Genomic DNA, 25,417 nt, shown 5'->3' on the forward strand with positions numbered 1-25,417 from the left:
AGCAGTTTTTTTTTTTAAAAAAAAAACGGGGACGGCTTCCAATCAGCAGCTCCGGACCTTGCCATTGGAGGAGAAGCGGCTAATCCGGTCCGAGGGAAAGAAAATGGCAAAGCTCGCCCGCGCTCCCCTGTGCGCCTTCTCCACCCCTTTTCTGCCAGCCTCTGCGAACGCCGCGGCGGGCGCGCGGGGGAAACGGTGGAGGAGCAGAGCCAGCCAGTAGAGTTGCCACCGCCACCACCGCCGCCGCGCTGCCCTGCGAATCAAACTCCCATGCAAAGGAGGAGATCCTCTCGATCCACTCACCTCTTGGGCGCTCGCTCTCCCCTCGAAGGTGGTTGGAAACGTGGCTTCTTTCGGTGGGGAACTTTGGGGAAGGGCGCGCAGGGTTTATTTAACTCTTGGTTTCAGAAGATGCTATAGCCACCTAAAGATGCCTCTTGGGGCTGGTTGGCTTGAATGTTCTAATCTAAGCCTTCCCTGGCCAGTTCTGTTTGGCATGGGGAGGTTGCGCTCTTCGAACACCGAGCTCTTAATTCGGAGCAAGAACGGTACGGAGGGGTTGGGAGGGAAAAAGGCCAGTCTGTGTGCGAACGCGCGCACGGGAGAAAGATGCCAGGGGAGGGGAAAAAAAACCCAGCAAGGGCACCCGGGTTCTCTTGGCCACGGGCTTCGCCCCGGGTTGAGGTGCCTTTTAGGCGAACCGATGGGTCGGGCTCTGTCCGCGGTCTGCAAAGCGGCGAGTCGAGGCGAAAGGCTTCGCAAGCGAATCGGGAGAGGACGCCGCCAGTTCCGCGGGCGAAACGGGTCCTTGCTTAAGGCTCCACAGACAGAGAGGATTAGTCCCGGGTAGAGCAGGGATGCAAATTTCTGAGAGAGGTGTTGTTGGGTGAGGATTAGGGGTTTTATTTTCCTCCCTTTTTCCTCTACTACTCAAGGGAATCAGGCTGAGCATCAGGTTTTAGCGACGAAGCAAATTTCTACAGAAATTTACTCTTAAATGTACTCTGGTCAAGGCACGCAAGAGAGTAGCTTGGGATTTGCTCTTCCCATCTTCATCTTCGCCGTGAACTAATGCGCCTTTTTAAAAAATCCCATTTCTTCTTTCTTTTCATCCCACCCTCCCTCCTCTTCTTTTGCAAAGATATGGAAGATCAAGATAAGGAGCTTACTGGTGGATTCTGACTCCTGGGCAAGCCCGCTTTCCTTACTCGGTGCAGTCTTGGTTTCCAAGTCCTCCAGGCTCTCAGTTTGCCAAAAAGAAAAAAAAAATATATCAGAAAAAGTGTGCAGGAGGAAAGGAAAATGAAACTTTCCGGAACAAGATTACAGGTAGGATATTCTTCTTGTTCTTTGATGCTCTCTTTGCCATAATCTGGTAGTTATATTTCATTGGATGGTTGGAGATTTTTGTAAAGGTTTTTTTTTCTCCTTTTGGGGGGGGGGGGGGGTGTTTCTTTCTGTTTTCAAATTCATGAGGACCAGAAGACTGATTTTACATATGTCTCCTGTTTCCATTATAGTACTGAAACAGGGACATGATGTGAAAAACCCATGTTGTCTCCCTTACTCCCTTTTCCTGGCAGTTTTGAGACTTCTTGAAATGATCCACAATGAAAATAGGCTGGAAGAAAGAGGTTTTCTTGCAGCAGTTTAAAAACCTAAAGATTTATTGTACTATGTACTTTGTGGATTAAAGTTCACTTTGTCAGAATTAAAACAACAACAACAAAGAGAGGAGTCATTTTTTTAAAAAAATAGATGACGTACACATCCAAGGATGAATAGAAAGATTAGAGGGCCTAAAATGGTCATGAAGGAAAGGTCGTAGCACAAATTGCCAGAAAAGTACAAAGCCCAATCCTGGTGATATGAAATACTTAACGTGTGAATAGTAGTATCTAAAGCCTATATACACATACTTGGAGATAAATGCATTTGAGTGAGATTTGCTTTCAAACAGGTCCAGTTTAAGACTGCAAGTTTAAAAGGACTTCCTTTTGAACCCCCAGGTGAAGAATTTGGTGTTCTTTTGAATTGTACTATATAGTGGGAAGGATATGCATTTAGTTCTAAAATTCCTATAGTCGATCATCAGAATTATAACATGCAAGATTTGTAAGATTCACAAAAACAGCAGGCGTGAAAATTGACCTCCTGGTAAAGGAATATATGTATCTTTGATGGATATCACATCCTCATAGAAACTTAGGATGTGCAGTAGGATTTAGAAGTAAACGTGGCGATTATCTAGGTGCCCAATGCAGGAATCCACATCTCAAACAGGTTGCTGTCTAGCTTTTATTTAAACAATTCAGTGAAAGGGGGACTATCACCTCACAAAACATCTTGTTGACTGTTGAACAGAACATAAATTGTTGGTAATCCTAACCTCTGCAAGATGACACTTCTTATACTAGAAGGCAGAGATCATATGTCCTCCTCATCTTTTTCAGAATAAATATTCCCAGTATATCCATTTGTTCCCCATGTTTCTTTCTAGACTCTTTTTTTTATCTTGGCTGGTCTTCTCTTGAGAAGATTGATGCATTCCAGTTTTCAGTGTCCTTCCTAAAATGCCATGTCCAGAACTGGATGCAGTATTCCAGATGTGGTCTGATAAACAAAAACCCAGAACTGGATGCAGTATTCCAGATGTGGTCTGATAAACAAAAACCCAGAACGGGACACAATATTCCAGATGTGGTCTGATAAACAAGAAACCAGAACGGGACGCAATATTCTAGATGTAGTCTGATAAACAAGAATCTAGAACTAGGTGCCATATTCTAGATATGGTCTTACAAACAATAATGGAGAAGAACAGTGGCTACAACCTAGATCTCTCTAGATTCATCAGCTCTGAGTGATGGAATTTGTAGGAGAGCTAATGGGGCACATTCTGAAATAATTATTCACATATATTCACATTGGGTAAGCAGACTATAATGTAAGCTTGAGTGTCTACAGTTATACACATTTTCTTTAAAAAAAATGACAGACATGCTTTCTAAATGATAGGTTGCTGTGTTTGGCTGTCCTGCTCATTTTACAGCCTTTCTGTTTACAATAAGTTTTAAAAAAATATTCTCTGTTGAATTTCCCTTTAAAGAAAACATTGAACTGGATGATTTTTTTAAAAAAAGAGCAATGGAGATAAAGAGGAGATAACTTGGGCAAGGAGAGAAGGAACCCAGCAATGTGGGTGATTTGCAAAAGCCAGTGAGATATAGGTTGCTATATAAAAATCTTCTTGCATGTATGGATAATACGTTGAGATGAGTATGGTTGATGGATCATGGAAATGTAGCTCATCGTGGTGTCTAGTACTGGCACAAACTTAAAAACTTAAGTTTGCCATCATTACACATGGGTGGCATTTTAATTCCTATTAATCCATGTTGGAATGTTGTAATATGTAACAATTGTTGGCATCCAACTAGATTTGGGAAGAAACTAACAGGTGGTGCCATCCCACTTTCCTTACCTTTAAAAGTATAAAATTGGTAAAGGCACAAAGAGATCTTCATGGTAGATTGGGAAAGTTCTTGAATTGCATCTGTTAACTGGTTGCAAAAAAACAGGAGCAGCAAAAGAAATTGCAATTAAGAGGTGATAAATATAGTTGAGACTTAGTTGTAGTAGCGAATTGCTCTTAAACTGGGCTTAATTCTAGTGAAGGCATGGTCCAGATTGTTTTCTTGCTACAATATAGGAGTGTTTACTCTTCCTTTCTTCCAGGATGTTCTTTCCAATTTTCCAGCTTACCTGAGAGTTCTTGGGGTCTCCCATACAAGTACAAAACAGACAGTTACTGCATAGTTGTTGGTCTTTCTTTCTTTCTTTCTTTCTTTCTTTCTTTCTTTCTTTCTTTCTTTCTTTCTTTCTTTCTTTCTTTCTCTCTCTCTCTCTCTCTCTCTTTCTTTCTTTTTTTCTTTTTTCTTCCTTCCTCCCTTCCTCTTTCCTTCCTTCCTTTCTGAATCACTCCCGTCTAAGAATATGACTGAGATTTTTAAGTCCTGTGAATTGAGGAATGTGTATATTTTCCTTCCTTGATCTCACTATCCTAATTCCATTCCCCCTGCAGTTTTCAGTACTGCTTGTTTAAATAGAAATTGTACACCAAAGATTCCTTGCTGAAACCTATAGGAAGCAAAGAGATTGGGTTATCTTTAGATTTGAGTTGCTTACAAACCTCCTAGTAGCTACTTGAGAGTAAAGGTGCCAATGATTAGGGCCTGCAATCTTTCAGTTGGTGAAGAAGAGTAATTTTAGGACATATCATTGACTACATAGTAGGAGAAAAGAGGTGTAGGATTAAGCAGCTAATTAGAGCAATATGACATGTTCCAAATTTCACTTGGTTTAACTTCAGGTTTCACTCGCATGATAAGGAAACTATATATATTTCTGAATTCTTGCAAGCACTGGATGCTAAGTTATTTGCTATGCTGCGTAGCCAGATAAATTTTCCTTTTTCTTTATTAAGGAAAAAAAGGAATTAAAAGCAACTTTTGAGCCCAGGGTATAATTTGATTCCACCACGTACATAACATTGAGATTATTTAAAGATGAAAACCTCAATTTCTAATTTTGTCTCCTTTAACAGATCATGGGGAAGTAGGGCTACTTTGGATGGAAATAGTTTTTATCCTTTGGTATAAAATAGCTGTTACCATGATCTTAAGTGAGATTTGGGGAAAATTAAAACTAATTCAAGAAGGATTTAAAACTAGCGCACTGTTTACCAGCAAATTGATCAGCAGGTCTGCATAGGAGTAGAATGGAGAACAAAACTGGAATGTGAGCTTGTGTCTTGCCTTCAACAATTAAGAGAGTGTGCAATCAGCATAGGTGCGTGTGAGAGATGGAGCGACAGAGACAGTGAAGGACTGTTATTTTCAAGCTGCACAACTGTTCTGTCCTTTGTAGCAGACAGATTGGGATGAAGAGGTCACACCAAATAATCCACCATGTATCTGATGATAATAATAGGGATGGGCCATATCTCAGGACAGAGGCCAGGCTGTGCTTCCATGCAGTTCAAGGTTCAAGTCAGAGCATCTTCGGCATCTAATGAGCATCAAGAGCTCTGGCAAAGGCTCCCAACAGAGGACATGCAGGTTGCTGCTAGATCAGTAGTTCTCAACCTGTGGGTCGGGACCCCTTTGGGGGTCGAACGACCCTTTCACAGGGGTTGCCTAAGACCATATTTTCGATGGTCTTAGGAACCGAGACACCAATTTTATGGTTGGGGATCACCACAACATGAGGAACTGTATTAAAGGGTCGCAGCATGGGGAAGGTTGAGAACCACTGAGCTAGATAGTTGGCAAACTTAACTAAAATGAAGGGAAAAATTGATCTGGTAAAAAAAAAAAATTCTGGCACAACTTACAGATTAGTAAAGGGGAGCTTGTCAGCTTCTGCATTTAGATATCTTCGCCAAATCTTATACAGATCAAACGGCAGGTAGTAGTGGAAGACACTGACATTTGTGGCCAAATGTTCCCTCACAACTTGGTTTATGATTCCTTACCTGCTCTTTTGTATCCTGGGAGGTTTGGCCTTTGTTTTTGCTATTTATTCTGTTGTGTCAGGAAAGATCCTGTTCAGTTAAAAAGGCTTTGCAGACTTCATGGGATGGAAAATCTGAGACAAATGAACTGAGTGGGTGCAGCCCAGCTTGATGTCCTCCTCCCTTCTTCTCACTACAGATTGTGGCCGATTCTTGAAGGGTTCCCAAGGTTCCGTATTTTGGGGAGTGTAAGACGCCCCGAAGTATAAGTATATATGTATATAAGTATATAAATATAAATATATACCTAGCTTTGGGGGAGAAAAACAAGGGGAAAAAATCTTCTGCCATCCAGCAATTTTCCTCCTTGCAACAAACAGCAAAAAGTACAGACAATATACACTGCTTGTAGTGTTACATTTCAGACTATACTTGTACAGATGCTGTTAAAATTGATGTGCTTTCTGGAAGTATAGTTATTCTCTGCTATTTAAAAGAAGATACAATAGCACTGGGCCTCTTCAGAACAAACATTTATTTTTAAAAGCCTCTTCATTTTGTTAAGGTGTCTAGAACAATAATAAAGCAGTGTTTTTAAAAAAAAGTCTAATAATTTGAACATTCTATAGGCATTTATAGTTATTGACTTACCTTCTTGCAGCAAACAGCAAACAGCCTGATTAGAACAAGAAAAAAAAATCTGCCTCTGCCTCCCAGCAATTTGTCTTGTGGAGCAAACAGCAAGTTTCACTTTCAGTTTAAGCAAGCCTCCGATCAGCAGCTGTTTCAGGCTGCAGGGATTGCTATAGCCTAATGCAGCCTTTGCAAGCCCCATTTTCCCCATTTGCTGCAAGGAGGTAAATTGCTGGGAGGCAGAGGCCAAAGGGTGGGGGATGGTGGGTGGGTGGGGCTACATTCAGTGTATAAGGGGGAAAAAGGTGCGTCTTATTCTCCGAAAAATACAGTAGTTCTCAACTTCTGTGGCTGCTGTTGATGCTCTTCGGCTCCCACCATTCTTTTCAATAGTTCTACGAAAATTCTATACTATCCTGCCCCGAACGGTATTCAATGGTATTCAACATGTCCCAGGAAATTTCTGTCAGAAAAAAATATTGTGTCCCGCTTCAAATCTGTAAAGCCAAAACCAACCAACCAATCAGCAGCAGCAGCAGCAAGTGGCAACAGCAATAACAAAAATCTTTAGTTTATTTTTGTGGTGGTTTTTTTTTTTTGGGGGGGGGGGGCATCTTATTCCAAATGCCAAAAAGGATCCCTCTGTTCTCTGTGTTGGAGGAAGGAGTGGCTGACTCCTTAAATAATAATAGTAATAAGAAAGAAAACACTTCAACTTAGCAAACAAGTTTTATTTATCCATTGTTCATCATCAGGAAGGCTGATTTCCATTTAAGATGTTTCTAGGGTTCTGGTGGGGAGTTACCTTCAAATTAAATACTGCTTGGAGCTCCCACATGTTTTATTTACGTAATGGGGTGTGAGCTTGCAGTAAATCAGAGTTGCACTCACTTGAAGCCGAATTAATCAGCATCCCACTATAGTGAAACAATGTTTCTTGGATGCTACCACGCTGAAGAAACTGAGTTCCCAAGAGAGGGGAGAACTTCGTATGTGAAGAAAGTACGTTTACATTCCTTCTCACATCTACCAAGCTTCATCTGCTTTATGGTGAATGTTTTTTTTTTTTTGCTTGTTTCTCGTCTGCTTAATTTTCCTTTGTTTTCTGAAACTTGCCCCATCAGTTCGGTGGTTCGAATCCCTAGCACCACGTAACGGAGTGAGCTCCCGTTACTTGTCCCAGCTTCTGCCAACCTAGCAGTTCAAAAGCACTTAAAAAATGCAAGTAGAAAAATAGGAACCTTTAGTGGAAAGGTAACAATGTTCCTTGGCATTTAGTCATGCCTGCCACATGACCGTGGAGATGTCTTCGGACAGTGCTGGCTCTTGGGCTTTGAAACAGAGATGAGCACCTTCCCCTACAGTTGGGAACGACTAGCACATATGTGCGAAGGGAACCTTTACCTTAATAATGCAGTTTTCTTTTCATCGGGAAGGCTTCAAACTGCCCCCCAATATTGTTCCTGCAAGTGCTGGAAAGTTGGTATGATGTAGGAAGCAGATGTAAATGAGCATATTGGCTAGATTTTGCATCCATAGACTAACACATATTCATAAGCATTGCAAATGAATATGCAAGCTGCTATTAACAATCTTGCATAGGAGAACAAATTCTTACAAAGGATAAATCCCCTTTTTCAAAAGCATAGAATTTGCTCATGAGTTGATAGAGCTTTGAAAAAAATCATGGATACATCTTCTTGATAAGCAAAGATGAAGAATCTGTCCAAATTAAGTTAACTCCAGGAGGATCGGAGAACGTTCTCAGATTAATCACCAATCCTAGAATTTTTTAGTGGTGTCCATTGCAAATATTAACCAGATCTGGTTAGCTTTTTCAAGACAAGCCAAGGTCATTGCATAGGCAGAGGTTAGATGCAGAATATGAAAGACATGTAGAAATGAGACAGCATTCATGAAAATAACTTACTAATTCGTAACTAAAAATACTAATTCAGTATACAACAAGCCATCCCCCATTTTGGAAGTCTGCAGACATAATGAACTATGCATGTATAATTTTGAGTCCGCAAAAGTCATCATGATCATAATGTCAAAAACTGTAATCTAAGATATACCAGGTTGGTTCTCTAGTCAAATAATGGCCAAATAGCCTTATAAGCCCCCTTTCCCCTTTTCAACTATCTTTAGGAAAATCTCAACAAATATGTCTTTCTGTTAGAGGAATTGACAAGTAGCGTCTGCAAAGAAAAAAAAATGTTGCATTATAATTCTACGCACTACAACAGCTCTGTTATATAAGACTCCAGACAGCCACTCAAGTTAGGCAGTTCACCCTCAGGCTTCCAGTTTTCCGTGTTTTTCCTCCCCCAATTCCATATCTCCTGTTGCATGTTAAGATTGGAATGATTTGCCCATGAAATTTCCTTATCCTTATTTTTCGTAATAATGTTTCCGCAAATCTCAGGAATGCTAAACATGCTACTTATTGTTTCTTGATGTTCCACTGGTAGATCCTCATAGAGACATTTGCTTGATGTCAAAGAAAGCAGTAATTTATAGAAGAAATCAGATACTTCTTTTTTTGTCAAGTTGTATTTTTATTTTTATATTATTTATACATATCAATGCGTGAATGGTGTGATACCTAGGTATCATACATTTCAATAAAAATAAACATGGTATTATTACTCACAATCGTTACATTTCATTTTCATTATTTCATATTATTTGCACATAACTTTTACCGCCATCCTTCAATTCTAACCCTTCTTGTTACTCTTTCGTATCTATCTATCTATCTATCTATCTATCTATCTATCTATCTATCTATCTATCTATCTATCTATCTACCTACCTACCTACCTACCTATCATCTATCTATCTATCTATCTATCTATCTATCTATCTATCTATCTATCTATCTATCTATCTATCTATCTATCTATCATCTATCTATCTATTTTATAGTTCCCCTCTTATTTCTTTCTCTATTTTATCTCTTCTCCTTCCTATCACTATAATATTCAAAGATGTGATAATAACAAATATATTTTTTCATTATCTAATCACTTATTGTTTAATTCTAGTCTTTCACTATCAAGCATATTTTATACTTATATCAGTATCACACTACATACAAATCAGTTATCCAACTTAAATAATTCTAATATTCATACACATTATTAAAATCAGATACTTCTTTGTTCAGTTATTAATCTATGTATCTCATAGTCTTTGTCACCATATATCTCTGTCTAATCTTCCATGGTGGTTGCCAATCAGCTCTTTCTGATGTCTAGCTTTAGCTGTTCCCTGCTCCTCAGTTACATTGACATCTCTGTTCAATCCTGAACCTTGACTTTTTGCACTCCTAATTCTTCTCCTGGGTGAAGCTTCAATTTGTAAAAATCCAGTGAAACTGTTTCTAGGACATTCGGCAGATACATTTTTTGAATTTAAATGTCCAATTTTTTTTTGCAAAGCTGTTAAGCCACTCTTTATAGAAAATTACCAAAGGTATAACTTACTGTGAATATACCGTGTTTCCCCGAAAATAAGACAGGGGCTTATTTTCTTTTGCCCCACGAAATATGGCCTTGGGCTTATTATAGGGGAGGGCTTATTATTTCTTGGGCAGGTGAGAAGCAAGGTGCGCCTTTTACCTTTCCAGCTCCATCGCGTTCCTTGCCATTGTCCTCAGGGAAGTGGCTGGTAAAAAAAAACCCTTCTCGCGAGTTCAAACATCTTGAAATCGCGAGAAGGTTTTTTTTTTACCAGGGGCTTCCCTGAATACAATGGCGAGGAACGCAACGGAGCTGGAAAGCTAAGAGGCACGCCTCGCGGCCCAACACCACCCACCTCGCCCCAATGGTAAAGGCAGCCTGCCTGGTTCCTTTCCCCGCCATCCCTTTAATGAGGGGTGGCAGGTGGGGGGGAGAAGCGAGGCATGCCTCTTAACTTTCCAGCTCCGTTCTGTTCCTCGCCCTTTCGCCGATTGAATCCCCTTGTAAAAAAACCCTCATGAGTTCAACTCGCAAGATTTTTTTTACAAGGGGATTCAATGAGCAAAAGGGCGAGGAACGGGACGGAGCTGTCAGTCTCTGGTAGAGCTAGGACACGCATCGCGCTTCTCCCCCCCCCCACACACACCTCTTCCCCCTCACTAAAGGGACGGCAGGAGAGGGAACCAGGCAGGCTGCCTTTACTGTTGGGGTGAGGTGGGCGGTGTTGGGCTGCGATGCGCACCTCTTTCCAGCTTCATCGCATTCCTCGCCCTTTCGCCGATTGAATCGCCTTGTAAAAAAAACCTCATGAGTTCAATTCGCAAGATTTTTTTTACAAGGGGATTCAATGAGCGAAAGGGCAAGGAACGCGACGAAGCTGGAAAGATAAGAGGTGTACCTCACAGCCCAACACCGCCCACCTCGCCCCAACAGTAAAGGCAGCCTGGCTGGTTCCCTTCCCCGCCATCCCTGTAGTGTGTGTGTGGGGGGAGAAGCGCGATGCATGTCCTAGCACTACCAGAGACTGACAGCTCCATCGCATTCCTCGCCCTTTCGCTCATTGAATCCCTTTGTAAAAAAAATCTTGCGAGTTGAACTCATGAGGTTTTTTTTACAAGGGGATTCAATCGGCGAAAGGGCGAGGGACGGAACGGAGCTGGAAAGTTAAGAGGCATGCCTTGCTTCTCCCCCCCACCTGCCACCCCTCGTTAAAAGGATGGCGGGGAAGGGAACCAGCCAGGCTGCCTTTACTATTGGGGCGAGGTGGGCGGTGTTGGGCTGTGAGGTACACCTCTTATCTTTCCAGCTTCGTCGCGTTCCTCGCCCTTTCGCTCATTGAATCCCCTTGTAAAAAAAATCTTGCGAGTTGAACTCATGAGGTTTTTTTTACAAGGGGATTCAAACGGCAAAAGGGCGAGGAACAGAACGGAGCTGGAAAGGTAGGAGGCGTGCCTCGCTTCTCCCCACCACCACCTGCCGCCCCTCGTTAAAGGGACGGCGGGGAAAGGAACCAGGCAGGCTGCCTTTACCATTGGGTGGGCGGTGTTGGGCCGCGGGGCACGCCTCTTACCTTTCTAGCTTTGTTGCATTCCTCGACATTGTATTCAGGGAAGCCCCTGGTAAAAAAAACCCCATCTCGCGATTTCAAGATGTTTGATTGAACTCGTGAGAAGTTTTTTTTTCACCAGCCGCTTCCCTGGGCACAATGGCGAGGAACGCGAGGAAAGGAACCAGGCAGGCTGCCTTTGCCGTTGGGGTGGGCGGTGTTTTTTTGCACGAGATGGAACAGGCAGGAGAGGTTGATCACATTGCTGGCCTGCTGCTGTTTTTGCCGCGAGCCCTCTTTTTGCCCCGGAAGCCGGTAGGTGGTACAGTGTTAATGGCGGGGACTGGTTGCGCATGCGCTTAAATATTTGGGGCGGGCTTATTTTCAGGGGAGGGCTTGTTATGGCGCATGCTCTGAAAAGCCCGATTGGGCTTATTAGCAGGGCATGTCTTATTTTCGGGGAAACACGGTAGTTCCAAGTTATTTTTTTTTCATATTTTTTGAATAAACACAAACAAACACCTTAAAATCATCTTCCATTGCAAATTGTAGAAAGTGTGTCTAAGTGTAGAAAGTGTGTGTGAGATGAAAGCAGTATAGCAGCATTACACTCCGGTTTCTCTTCATTTTTTTTACCTTTCCAGTTCCTGGTATTTTGATATAAGTCTTCCTTTTCCAGGTTCTGTGGGATGTAGACCTGTGCAAAAGGGTTAGAATTGGTGACATATTGATCTCAAGTTGGTTTTGTCATTCTGACAAAAACAGCAAGGTGCTGCAGAACCCGCCAATCTATTTTTCTGCAAGAAACTCTCTAAAGTTTCAGCGCAAACCTTAAAGTAGACATAACACAGTGGAAGATAAATAATGATGATGATGATGATGATGATGATGATGATGATGATGATGATGATGATGATAACAACAACAACAACAACCATCATCATCATCATCATCATCATCAGACTGGCTATAAAATGCGGCACAATTCAGTGGCACAAATGATCCACTGGAATTTGTGCAAAAATTATAATATTAAAACAGCAACAAACTGGTGGGAACATAAGCCTGAAAAAGTCATCGAGAGTCAGATGGTCAAGATCTTGTGGGATTTTCGCATACAAACGGATAAAATACTGGCGCATAATACACCAGACATCACACTGGTTGAGAAAAATAAGGTTACAATCATAGACATCGCAATACCAGGTGATAGCAGGGTCGCCGAGAAGGAATATGAAAAAATCACAAAATACCAGGACTTAAAAATCGAAATCCAACGATTATGGCACAAACCAGCAGTGGTAATTCCAGTGGTAATCGGCACACTGGGTGCTATTCCAAAAGCACTGGAATTACATTTAAAACAGTTAAAAATTGACAAAATCACCATCAGTCAAATGCAAAAGGCTGCACTGCTTGGATCTGCACGTATATTACGAAAATACGTTACGACGTCCTAGGCCCCTGGGTGGGGCCCGACTAGTAATTAATGCCAAATCCGGCGAAACAACTGGCCGCTGTGATACACTTCTGATAATAATAATAATAATAATAATAATAATAATAATAATAATAATAATCCTTTTCAGCCGAAAAATGAACCCCTGGTCATTAAAAGTGTGTCCCTCGATTCAGAAGGTACATTTTCCCATCTATTGCCTGCCTAACTGTCGTTCTGTGTTTAGTTCTCCTATGGATGCTGCTCCTTGCTCAAGTGAGCTAGGAGAAAACATTTGGGGTTTTATAGGCGTTTGACTCCATTTTACACTATGAGTGTCTAAGTGAAAATTGCTTGGCTTCCTCCTTGTTTTTTTCCCCATCAGCAGGTGGGAAAAAAAGTCTCTTGGGATGATGCAGGATGGGCTTTCCAGCTGCCGCTGATGTATTTGCAGTTGCTTTAGGACTACCTGGCTCTTTTTGCTTCTAGGGCTGTTTATGTATTTTTAATATTTTAATGCTGTGTGCTGCTCCAAGTGCCATTTGGCAGAGAAGACAGATTATAAATATCCGAAATAAATTACTGTCTAGAGTGCAATAGCTAAAAATGTGACTTGTGGTCTGATCCAGGAAATCTTTAATTCAAACTATACCTCATTCAAAAACTCGGTCATTATAACTCTTGGCTTTAGTTCTTTTTCTCCTTTTTTAAAAAAATGTTGGGAATCTTGACTTTCTGTATAAAGATGCTGTGTAGCTTACTGAGCTGAGATGCTGAATGTTTGTTTATGATAAATAAATCACCCATTCAGACATAAATTGTCCCAGTCCTAGAGAATATATAGTTTAAACTGTTGAGTTCTTGATGTTCTTTCAACTGGATTGTTTTCCTATTCGACATTTCATTATCAGGCAAGGTAACATCATCAGTATGTGTTTACCGCCAGAAAACTCCAGTCTCCCATGCACTGACGATGTGATCTAGCCTGGTAATGAAATGGCTGCAGGAAACCAAGCCAAAGTTGAAGAGCATGACATAGTCAATGAATTGTTCAAATGTTAAAGACTAAACCATATGAAGAGTGGCTGCAGGTTTTGGGAATGGCTAGTCTAAAGAAAAGAAGAATTAGGGATGACACAATAGCAGTATTTTATTATTTGAGGGGCTGCCACAAAGAAAAGGGGATCATATTATTCTCCAAAGTACCAGAGGGCAGGACAAGAAATAATGGCTGGAAACTAATCAAAGAGAGAAACAACCTGGAATTAAGGAGAAACTTCCTAACAGTGAGGACAATTAACCTGTGGAACAGCTTGCCTCCAGAAATTGTGGGCATTCCATCACTGGAGTTTTTAAAGAAGAGACTGGGCAGTCACTTGTCTGAGATAGTATAGGTTCTCCTGCTTGAGCAGGGGGCTGGACTAGAAGACCTCCAAGGTCCCAGTCTATCCTATCCTATCCCATCCTATCCTATTGTCTTGCCCTACCCTACCCTATTCCTATTCCTATTCCTATTCTATTCTAAATGCATAACCAAGGTATCCATCTTTTCCTGGAATAGAGAGTGAACGTGGCTTTGTCAGGTTCCTAGCTACATTCTAAAAATGGTAGCTGGGGCCATGATATAAACAAAATTTCTTTTGCATTTATATTTAATTAAAACTAAACATAGATCATGTGCTTGATCTCCTGTTATGCATGCAATACTTTTTTTGGGGGGGGATGTTGAAAATGACAATTTGGCAACAACTCTATCTTTGGAAGCCACAGTAAGATTTTGGATGTCACTAATGGTCTTGGGAGTTTTGGCTGGTTATCTGATACATAACCTCAAAAAAATCGCCTGTCTTTCTCTATCATCTCTATCTATTTATATGTATATATAGAAATGAATGTATATAGAAATAAATACACATACCGTATGTACACTTGCATACAGTGCATAAATAGACACACATACAAATACTGCTTATTTGTATTTTTTTAAAAAAAATAAATCAGTGGGTCTTATGTGTTATAAACCGCTGGTTAATTTAACCTATGCCTACGTGTAAATAAGAAATTATTATAAAACAAGAAAAAATTGTATTTAGACTACATGCACCTGTGACACAGATTTCAATTTAAGAAGGAAGATTTGTGCATGAAAACAAGAGAAGAGATTGCTTCCTGTAAGATGTTGCTTGCCATCAACAAGATTTAGAAGTACTGTGTTTTAAAAAAATGTAAAAATATATACTGCCTAATTTATGAAGGCCATATTTTATTTTTAAAAAAAAATACTGATTGACTCAATCAATTTGTGCAGCTGGCTTAATCTAGAATATAGGGCAAAATAAGGCTATGCTATCTCTAATTTTAGACTATAAATCTGCAAACATGTACAGGTTTTACTTGGGAATAAGTTCCACAATAGCCACTGGTACCTGTCAGAAATTGACATCATATGATTGTAGTGATAAGCACATTTGTACTCAAGTAAATTCAACCGAGTTAACTAAGTGTGCTTCGCATAGGAGATGAAATATGTTTCTTTCCATTTATTTCAGTTTTCCAAAGATGATTCATTTCATTTCATTGCTTTGTGCGGGCTTCTGCAATGGAGACAAATTCCTTGTGTGTTCAATCACACTTGGCCAATAAAAAATTCTATTCTATTCTATTCTATTCTATTCTATTCTATTCTATTCTATTCCTTGTTTTCTTCTAGAAATAACATTCCTAATTTCTCTACACTGGGATGATTTTTCCATGCTGCCTAATATTATCCATTCTCAGTCTGAAGTGTTTTGAGGTGTTTGAAATGGGTCCATCCAGTCCAATATCAGCTCACCAATCTATACCAGAATGTGGTTTTACAGCAAATTCTTGATTCCTTATACTTCTTTTGAGTGTGTGCATTGGTTTGTGAGGACCAGAGACTTTTTGAATAGCAATAACAATAGCACTTAGACTTATATACCGCTTTGCAGTGCTTTACAACCCTCTCTATGCAGCTTACATATTCCCCCCAACAATCTGGGTCTTCATTTTACCGACCTCGGAAAGATGGAAGGCTGAGTCAACCTTGAGGTGGGATTTGAAGTGCCAAATTGCAGGCAGCCAGTAGTCAGCAGATGTAGCCTGCATGCACTTCCACCATGAAATTGAAGAAAATCTAGAAACTCATTCCAATATATCTCCCTTGTTACTAATGTCGGGAAGTATTTGTTTGAGAATCAATTATAGATAAGATGCAGCTTTTTCCTCTCATCTATGCCATTTCTTATCACTCCCATTCACTTCACTTGGAACACAAGCAAACTGTAGCTATCCACACTCCAATAATAGGTTTATAGCAGTGGTGGGTTTTTTTTTTTTTCATATTTTCTGGGGAATTCTTGAAGTTGAATGTCTTAAAGTTGCCAAGTATGAAAAACATTAGTTTATATAATGCACTTGAAACCATAATATCATTTGTTTAGCTTTGGTTTGGATTTATATGTAAATGTGACCTAGTCATGTAAACCAAAATTCATGCCGTAAGAGATGTGACGCAAGCTAACTTGATGGCTTACTGATGGCTTACTCTATGAATCCATTCAGTAGATGTTTAGGACTTACTCTTAAATATATTTTAGTCCTGTTAGCTGAATTTCTTTTAGAATTAATACCACTTCCTTTAATTTTTGCTCTGAAAAAAATGCTAATTTACTGAATGTGAAATATAAGCCCCTTCTTTGTTTATCTGTGAATGGCTTACTTATCGTTTTGAGAAGGGGCATTTATTTCCATTTATTTGTCTATTTAGCCTTTGTAGAAAATACTTTTAAAGCAGAGGAAGGAGAAGGAATAATAGTAAACTCCTTTAGGTCATGCGTGACTTGAGCTATGCCAGAGGTGGGTTGCTCCTGGAACGGGCGAACTGGTAGTGGTGGCGGCGGGAAGCTCCGCCCACCCTCCCGGATGCTTCTGCGTATGCACAGAGGCATCGCGAGCGCACACACAAGCAAAAAAACTTGGAAACCCACCACTGGGCTATGTCTATTGTTTATGGGATTGTACAATAGAAAGATCTCCAAGAAATGTTACTATTCTGATAAACAGCCCCAAATAAAGAGGCCAGCTAGGAATAGCCATTTTAATAAATCAATGTAAGCTATTAATTTGGAATTCCAACCCCCCCCCCCCCAGCCATCTTGGGTGCAACAAAGAGCTGTTTTGCATTCTTTTTCTGTCCTATGTGTGAATGTGCATGAAACTTGAAAGCCCCACCCCCACTCCCTGGGTGCGTGCATGCATGTGTACGCACACACTCACACACCACATATCACAGGACTTAACTCTGGTTGAGATATATCTTGGCAATTATTTGAAACAGTTATGTGATTGTGAGTTAACTTTGATTAATAAAGAATGACACTTATTTCCTATAAAACAGAATAGGAAAATTTGGCTGGTTGGGGGTCTCCAATGTCCAGTGGAGATCCAGTGTCTCACATAAAGAGATGTGATGGGAATCTTTTATTTATTTGAGCGGGGGGAGTGATATTTTTAAAATCCTATGAAGCCTATTCTGCAACAGTTATGCAATTTTATGCCTCCAGAGAGACGAAACCTTGTGGCTGATTTTAAGCAGTAAAGGTAATATATGTTCTGGAGATCTAAAAAGGAAGTTTGGGTGTTCATGAAACCCAGAACCATAAATAGCCTACTCTTGCAGGAAACACATGCCTTGTCAGTGTTGTCCCGATATACTATAACTCCGAACAAAACCTCAAACAATCATGCATTCAAGGAAACAGCGAGAACAACAGAAGATGGCAGGAGACTGTATGGAATGCTTATGAGCACACACTGGGCTTTACAGTATAATAGATGAAAAAACATAGTTCAGCATAAATTCACAGGTTAACCCACCTATGTGAATGAAGACAGAAGATTCTAGATTGATGACGATGATGTAAATCCTTCTCCTCCTTTAATTTTGTAAACTGTATTATTTTTGCTTAAAATGTGGTGCACATATCCAGTAAGACTGATAAAGCTTTTTTTCCTTATAGCATCTGAATATATTATCAAAATTATCAGCTTTGATGTCCCCAGCAGTTAATCATGACTGTTGCTTTTCAGGAAATTTGACCATCAAGTTCTTTTTTATTTATACTTCTCAGACTTTTTTCTCTCTGTCCCCTCCCTCCCATTTTGTCTCTTATAGCATCAAATAAGGGTCCTTTCATGCTGCTTAATTAATCCCAAACATTGCAGTGTCATTCAGACCACCAGTGTATCTTAATTGTCATTGATACTGTGACCTATATATGCAATATTCTACCTTTTTCTCAGTGTGTGCTGTTGCCATAGAAATCTGTTATGGGAGATGTGGAAAACTGGGTCTTTAACGCATCGCTGATCCTCTGCCCCCTACATTCATGCCTTCTATAAATGTTTTCTTTTAATAAGGGAATAAACACAAAGAAGGACTTGAAGCATTGTTTTAATAGAGGTAAGTTGAAAAGTCCCAAAAGAGTTGTTTTTTTAAAAGTGTCTATTCTTCCTTTATTTTTTAAAAAACTTTTCACCTCTACCTTGACACAAAAGACTACTTTGCAATGTCTTTTCGAACCTCTTCCTGAAATCTGAATGTAGAATGCAACAGAACTGCTAATATGATTGTATCTACAACGGTAGTAGAAATGAAGCAAAATTCAAATACTTAGCAAAAAAAAAAAAAAAGAAGAAGAAGAAGAAGAGGCTATTTTATGCTGCTGCTCAATACTAGGAAATTAATAATTACTTTCATTTATAAATATAATGAAATCTCCCCTCTTTTTCATGGGGACATCTAGAATAGAGATTACCAAGAGGCTAATTTCTGCCCAGCTTTAATTCTTGTGCAAGTCTATGTTTATATGTTCTATGAGTTTGCTTTCCTCAGAATTTATTTTATTTTTTTCTCTCCTTGCTAAATGACAGTAGAGAAATGTGGCTGTTTAAATTGGGATGGCTGCTATTTCGTGTTTTTGATCAAAAGGTCAATTGGCAAATTTACCACATGGCTAATATTTTTAGGAGAGGCATACAATCACCCTGGGTGGGGACATGAATGAAGGACTCATTTGGGCTTTGAGTTACGTGTCATAAGTCACAGTTGGGAAAAGTGGAAGGTAGGTAGGAGAAAAATCAGATTAGTATGGCATGATTTAAATACAGTTAATATACTTCTTCATGACTTTCTTTTAATCTTATTACAATTTAGTAGTCACTGTTAGAGAGTCCTTGGGAGGTCAAACTTTCGGGTTTTGTTTCCGGGGTCTTGTCACTCTGAATTTTCATGTTTTGCCTGTCAGGTTATAGTGAGCCCATATCAGTGGGGAAATTCATTTTTTCTTACTACTGGTTCTGTGGGTGTGGCTTGTTGGGCATGGCAGGGGAAGGATAGTGCAAAATCCCTATTCCCTCCCCACTCCACGGGAAGGATACTGCAAAATCTCCATTCCCACCCTACTCCACGGGAAGGATACTGCAAAATCTCCATTCCCTCCCCACTCCATGAGAAGGATACTGCAAAATCTCCATTCCCACCCTACTCCACGGGAAGGATAGTGCAAAATCCCTATTCCCTCCCCACTCCATGGGAAGGATACTGCAAAATCTCCATTCCCACCCTACTCCACGGGAAGGATACTGCAAAATCTCCATTCCCTCCCCACTCCATGAGAAGGATACTGCAAAATCTCCATTCCCACCCTACTCCACGGGAAGGATAGTGCAAAATCCCTATTCCCTCCCCACTCCATGGGAAGGATACTGCAAAATCTCCATTCCCACCCTACTCCACGGGAAGGATACTGCAAAATCTCCATTCCCAGTCCATTTCTAGGGAAAGGATATTGCAAAAACTCCATTCCTCCTCCACTCTGGGGCCAGCAAGAGCTGGTATTTGCTGGTTCCCCAAACTAGTCAAAATTTCCGCTACCGATTCTCCAGAAGCTGACAGAACCTGTTGAATTTTACCCCTGGCGCATATGTGTTTTTATTAAGTTCAGTCAGTGATTTATTTATTTTTTGTGAAGAAAAAATAAATAAAAGTTGGACTTTGGTTTTGTTGATTAGAAAGATTTGGTTTTATAGGAATGGCTAGTTGTATATTAATGTGTAAAAGCAAAAAGTTGAGGCTGGAGTGTGTTTATCTTGTACTATGTTAAGAAGAGTTGGAAGTCAATGTCCCCTTCCTTTCTTTTTCTTTTTCTCTTTCCTCTTGTATCTCACAGCCCCTTTTCCCGGCCCCCATTCCTCCCCTTAATTTCCTATTTTTTTTCTTCTTGTCTTTGTATTTTATGTAATAAAATAAAACCTTAATATGGATTAATTTCCAAAAAAATGTTCCATCGGTGATGATCCAGAGTTTAACAGAAGTTGAAGCAGGCAAAATGAAAGAGAGAAAGAGAGAAAGAGAGGGAGAGAGGGAGTGGGAGAGGAAGATACAAGGAGTTAGGCTTGGAAAAGGGCAAGGCAGAGGAAAATCTTGAATAATAAGAGAATTCTTATTCAAAATACCTATTCTGATTGCATGGAGTGGATAAGGCAAATGCTATCTTTGCGCAAGAAAAGATTCCCACAGTATAAAGAACAATGATGAAAACAATGAAGAGGCAGAAGAAAAGACCTTATTAAGGAATGAAAAATGATATGATAAATAGGAGACTTTTGATCCAGCAATGAGACATGATGCAAGAATGCATGCACAGCAACCTTCTCTGACATGTTTACTCTGTTGGGATGTATTACAAATTCCACTAGATTTCTCTTGCTTGACCAATGATCAGGAATTCTGGAAGAACACTATGTAAGGGAAGTCTGGTTTAGACGCATAGAGGAAAATACCTGTTCAAGTGAAAAATGGTACATGCACTAGAACAAAGTAATTGTGAAAGTAATATCAATATTTTTCTCAATTATTTTTTGATCATATTGGTAAAAATCTAAGTACAACCAGACTTTTGGGGTTATTCTACGTATTGCCGACTAGAGTTCCAACGAATTTAACACTGCCATTTCATGGAAAATGTGTGGAAAACATTCCAAGCTGGCTGACTAGATGACTTACCTTTGGAGACTTTAATCACCATAGCCGGTATTCTACTTGTTATCTTGTACTGATGCTCTCAAGTGTCTGACACCTATTAGACTCCATGCAGACATTACAAAACTTTGGCACACCTCTGGCAAATCTTTTAGCTGTCACCACCAACTGATTCCCATCCTTTAAGAGCAGGAAGAATGAACTAAAGGGAATGCATTAAATGTCACTCTACTAGTCTTTGGAACACTTTGCAAATATTCTTGTACCCCAAAAGGTTGTGCAAAAATGCTATGCAGACTTTATGTTTTGGTTTTCAAATATAAAAATAAGAACAATATGTGGGACAAATCCATAGCTGTTGGAAATCTGAAGCAACTCTCTGAAATACACAAATAAGTTTCAGGAGGCTTTTTTTAACCATCAGAAATATTCAGACTTTGCGAAATGAGCTCTCGCTCATCTCAATGCATCACTATGTTCACCACCCAATAATACTTTTATCCCTTTTCTTTACTTTGCATGTGTATAGTGATAAATGTAGGAACCAAGGCATTACCTAAAATGTCATAAAGAGTGGATTTACATCAGTGTGATGTACTGAAGACGAGTACACTTCCAAGTATTAGACACGCTAGCTTGTGATGAGCAGAACGAAGTTCTAATTTATCTGGGTAGTGCACCAGATTGAGAACATCACGCAGGGAGGATAGAGTCTTTTAAGGCAAAAGACAAAATTTGGACACATTCTCCTGTTCATGAAGCAGAAGTATATTCTATTTGTTTGCTGTTGATGATTTTGGCTAGATTATAACTGAGAAGAATGTACTTGTTCTTCTGAGAACTTGTCTATTTCATAAAATAAGAGACCCCCTGGACAAGATAAACACAGAAAGAACCTCACAATTATTACTGTATATGAAAATGACTGATAATTGAGGCAGTACTGGAGGCTGTAGGTTTCCATTATGACTACTGGTCACTGATAGCTTTAGGTCAATTAATTTTCTTTGGAATGCAATGAGAACTGGACCAGGGCATTGCAATGGCCTTGAAAGAGGCATTGCTGAATGGCTGAAACAGAAGGGGACATTGCTGCCATATAAGCTGTGTTGTGCCATTATTGTTTGACCACAAATACAAGTCTAAGGACCTTAATACTGAAGGGCCTCAAGTTTATCTTTACATGATGCTCTGTTGTGTTACTTCTCCTAAGCTCTTCTCTGCATGCTTAATGGCTAAAACATCTCCTATGAGTGAAAAGAGGCATTGGGCTTCTTAGGAAGTATTTTTATTTTATTTATTTTGTCAAGCATGTATAAGATAACAGATGTAAGTATAAACAGGATTATAAATACAGGAAATGGATACGAATAAGTGGGGACAGTAGGACAGGGATGGTAGACACCACTGGTGCGCTTATGCACACCTCTTACAGACCTCTTAGGAATGGGGTGAGGTCAACAGTAAGGTTAAAGTTATGGGGGTTTGGGGATGAAACCACAGAGTCAGGTAGTGCATTCCAGGCATTGACCACTCTGTTGCTGAAGTCGTATTTTCTGTCATCGAGTTTGGAGCGATCTTCCTTGAGTTTGTATCTATTGTTTGCTCGTGAATTATTGTGGTTGAACCTGAAGTAGTCATTGACAGGTAGGACATTGTAGCAGATAAGTAGAAAGACTAGAGAATGCACCAGGTTCAGGCAGAAAGAGACACATATGCAGAACTGGGAGTGGGAAGAATTTGGGAAAGAGGCTGAAGTACCCCAAAATATGAGGCAGAAAAGCAGAAGGCATCTCGGTCTTGACAGGTCCAAAGCTTATAAGTCATTCTCGTATCTCTTGCAATGTGGACTTGTCTCTGGTGCATTTCTTCTTTGTTCCTTTATCTTGAGGGTTAGTGGAATGTGAAACATCTAAAAAAAATGTCACGGAGGCAAACAGTTTTAAAAATTGCAAATGTATTATAAAATTATGACAACAGTATCAAGAGGTTGTACTGGGATGACATTATTAGCTAAAATGGTCTCAATTCACACATTTCCATGTAATTCCCAAGAGGTAAGATTGTTAATAATATTTCCAATCACAATAAAATCCTGAACTGTGAAGGCAACTAGTTGTCTTTGATTGTCCAGGAAGATCTTTCATCTACAGTATGAATTATGAATATGATTTTTTCATCGATTATCTATTTTTTGGTTGGGCTCATTTATTCTAACTGTGGTTTGTTAAACAAGCTACCATGTCGGCATTTAAAGCCATTATGATTTGCAGACCATAATGGCTGAATTTACATATTTAAGCCAACACCCAAACCAGACATATATCATTATAACTTACCATGATGTCTGAATCCAGCCATTTTGTGAAAAAATAATTACAGTACAGTTTGTGCCAGATCATTTTAATATTTTTTTATCTGAGAGTTTGCCATGTTTTGCCTCATTCAGAATGGGCCTGAGGCTCATGTTAGATGAGACTGGGTTCCATGACGTTTAGAAAGGCAAATATGTAAAAAGACTTCATAAACTATTTAAACAAGCACATAGGACAAAACTTATGGCAATGTGCTTGTAGAGCGAAAACTTCATTTTATTGATAGTGTCCTGGGTGTCGTTCAGATATTTCAAATAATAACCACCGACCATTCCAAAATTTTAAGTCTTGCCTGCCTTGTTAGTTGGAAGTACAAACAAGCATGCTCTGGTTTGCAGCTTGTTACTTACCTGTAAAGGTATGAGAGTTCATACCTTAAAATTTGGAGTACTGTGACATGTATGGAAGTGCTTCTGTTGCACAAAAGTCCCAAAGCTGTAAGCGATGCTTTTCAGGGTCATTTCAAGGTGAATTAAGAATTCTCTTGGAGAATGGATTGCATCTATAGGTATATGGTATCATTTTGAAAATCTCCTTAAGAGGCCATACATTTGACCAAGAGCTGTCATGGAAACAGGATAACAAAACACAAATACTCCCTAGGATATCTTGAGGATTTTTTAAAAAAAGAGTTAGAGTCAGGGGTTCTTCCAATTTCAAACCACCAATGATTATTCTTTTAGGAACAGGTCTATTTGTGACCTTGACATGTGTGTTTCAAGATGAAGGCCAACTTAACTGTTTATCATAATAATGAATACCATCCAATATAATGAAGTATTATCATTGTTAAACTATTGTTTCAAGCAGATTTTACAAGCTATGCTATTTGTTTCACAACATCACTATGTCGTAATGTACTTTGTTTATTTTTGATTATTTAGAAGTTTGGGAGCTTTTGCAACATCTGTAAAAATTCTGCTTATCCAGAATTAGTTCTGCTTTCATAGTTTTGCACTTCCCTTGTTGAAAAGCCTTTGTTTTTCTTCTGTGATAGTATAATAGGTTCCCCCCCCCTTTGCTGCTTTTATATCCTTCAATGACAGTATTTCATTTTTACCTTTCTCAATTGCATGCAGTTCTATTGGACTAATATGTCTGTTGGCATATGGGCAGGAGTTAGGCTATTTACATAAATAAATAAGCTTCTGGATATTTTAGTCATCAGGTCTCATAGTTCAAAACTTTATCCACAACAGTTGGGTAGAGAAAGCTGAATATTGTGATATTGAATAATTCTATTTTTTTTCAGCTCTTTTGACAGTTCTATGGTTGTAGCTCCTAGTGCCCTAATAATTATGCGGAAATCTTTCACAAGATTATTCAATAATTTCAATTATGTTCTAATATTTCACAATCCCTTCCAATTTCCTTTGAGTTACTTGGCTATTATTTGCCATTCCCTCATCCATAAATAAAACTTGCTTTTCTTCAAGCACTGCGATGTAGTGTATTGTCTTCTACAAGTTCAGCAATTTTTTTACATAATCATTCTGAAGTACCTTTTTTAATATTATGCTTGTCACCAATACTTGGGCCTTAAATTCACAACTTTACATGTATTATTTTTAAGACACTACCGTGACTTGCCAGATAATTTGTCTGGGCAATTTTGTTACAGCTGTTTATTAAATAATCAACAATGTCATATTTGTTAACATAATCTATATTAATGTTGCTTCCCATCCTCCCCGCCACCTTAATTTTCACTTCTGTGGCCTTTGTTGTTAGTGCTTGCTTTTGTACTGCAGATTTTGTGCTGTTTTCTTCTTGATGGATCAAACCTGGAATTATTACCAACTTGCCTTCAATTTCTTTCAGATATTTATCTTTCCAAATTTTCATTCATAGTTGTTCCAATACAATTTCATATGGCACCTTTGGTTCTGTCACATTCAAAAGGTTTTCCTTGTAGACATTTACTAGCATTTTCCCTTTACTTGCTTTTATATAATCATTTAAGCCTATAACTTCATCCTCCTGTACATTTCACTTGCAATGAAATTTGACCACCCAATTTTCCTTAGAAAATGTAACCAATCAATGCGACTTTTTTGATGTAATTTGCACTTTGGCAATACTGCATTTTACTCACTGTGCCAATATAGCATACTATAGAATTCACCCTTATAAGGGAAGGGAAGTAAGAGAAGTTAATTTTTACTCCTGGTGACCTGATGTACATGGCCATCTAGTTTTCTTGGCAGTAATAAAACAGTTCTTTGTCATTGCTAAGATGACTTTGCTGAATTTTCATTTACAGTTCTGAAGGTTTTTGATCTAACTGGGTCCAAGCCAGGGGTGGGTTCCGGCAGGCAGTACTGCCAGTTCGCTCATGGGTGCGCTGCATAAAAATTGTTTTGCGCATATGCAGAAGC

The 25,417-nt window shown here is 39.4% G+C and overlaps 1 long non-coding RNA gene across 1 annotated transcript in view; it reads left to right on the forward strand.

Annotated features, from left to right (window-relative positions):
- The first annotated feature begins 200 nt into the window (after positions 1 to 200).
- LOC309393981 overlaps positions 201 to 25,417 on the forward strand; it is a 40,703-nt gene continuing 15,486 nt past the window's right edge. Inside the window, exons 1-2 of the long non-coding RNA XR_014175670.1 lie at positions 201 to 331; positions 1,142 to 1,329. This is a non-coding gene — a long non-coding RNA (uncharacterized lncRNA). The remainder of the gene's footprint in view (positions 332 to 1,141; positions 1,330 to 25,417) is intronic.

The sequence above is a fragment of the Natrix helvetica genome (genome assembly GCF_964273705.1).
Source record: "Natrix helvetica genome assembly, chromosome: 6".
Classification (NCBI taxonomy): domain Eukaryota; kingdom Metazoa; phylum Chordata; class Lepidosauria; order Squamata; family Natricidae; genus Natrix; species Natrix helvetica.